The sequence below is a fragment of the Magnolia sinica genome, chromosome 5, assembly GCF_029962835.1.
Source record: "Magnolia sinica isolate HGM2019 chromosome 5, MsV1, whole genome shotgun sequence".
Classification (NCBI taxonomy): domain Eukaryota; kingdom Viridiplantae; phylum Streptophyta; class Magnoliopsida; order Magnoliales; family Magnoliaceae; genus Magnolia; species Magnolia sinica.
The window spans coordinates 42,898,217-42,899,094 of NC_080577.1; the positions used below are offsets into that span (position 1 = coordinate 42,898,217).

The 878-nt window shown below is 42.1% G+C and overlaps 1 non-coding gene across 1 annotated transcript; it reads right to left on the minus strand.

Moving 5' to 3' along the window:
• Window positions 1-547: 547 nt before the first annotated feature.
• Window positions 548-654, minus strand: LOC131247715 (small nucleolar RNA R71). Its single transcript, XR_009171987.1, has one exon. It is a non-coding gene; the product is annotated as a small nucleolar RNA R71 (small nucleolar RNA).
• Window positions 655-878: the final 224 nt, after the last annotated feature.

The window sequence follows — 878 nt, forward strand, 5'->3', positions numbered from 1 at the left end:
GCATTCGAAGTCTTTTGAGTGAAGGAGGATTAGTTGAGGGGTTATCTATCCATCACAGGATTAGACACCACTCGAGATCCTCAAAGTTAATTGAGGTTATGGCTGCAAATCAACCTGTAAATCAACCGATGAATCAGCCGCAACCTCGAGTTGTGAAAGTCCAGGATGAGAATGAGGTGCACCATATACCCCCGCATCGTACTTTACGAGATTACTTACAACCGACAGGGGTGAGCACCCATTCTTGTATGGTTTTTTTAGAAAACACAGGAAACATGGATATTAAGCCTGGAGTGATCCAACTCCTTCTAAAGTTCCTTGGACTTGAATATGAAAATCCATACTACTTGCAAGAATTTGCCGAGGTTATAGCCACTTTATACTTTCCTAACGTGTCTGAGGACACGGTCAAGCTAAAACTCTTTCCTTTCTCCTTGAAAGAAAAAGCTAAGACGTGTTGCACTCACTACGTCCGTGATCTATTGGCACATGGAATGACATGATGAAGGAATTCATAAAAAAATTCTTTCCATACCATAAGATGAACACCGTTAGGAAGTCGATCATGAACTTTGCCCAAAAGGAAGATGAAACATTCTTCCAATGTTGGGAGCGGTTCAAGGATCTCGTTAGTTCATGCCCACAACACAATTTTGAAATGTGGCGCGTAACAACTTTCTTCCATGATGGACTGACATCTTCCATGCGCCAATTCGTTGAGACAATGTACAATGGGGAGTTCATGAACAAGAATGTCGAGGAGGTGTGGGATTACTTTGACAAACTCGCTGAAACTGCACAATCATGGGACATCTTTCTAAAATCTAGCACTACATCTAAGCTTACTCAAGTAAGGGAGAGGGGTGGGATATACTTGC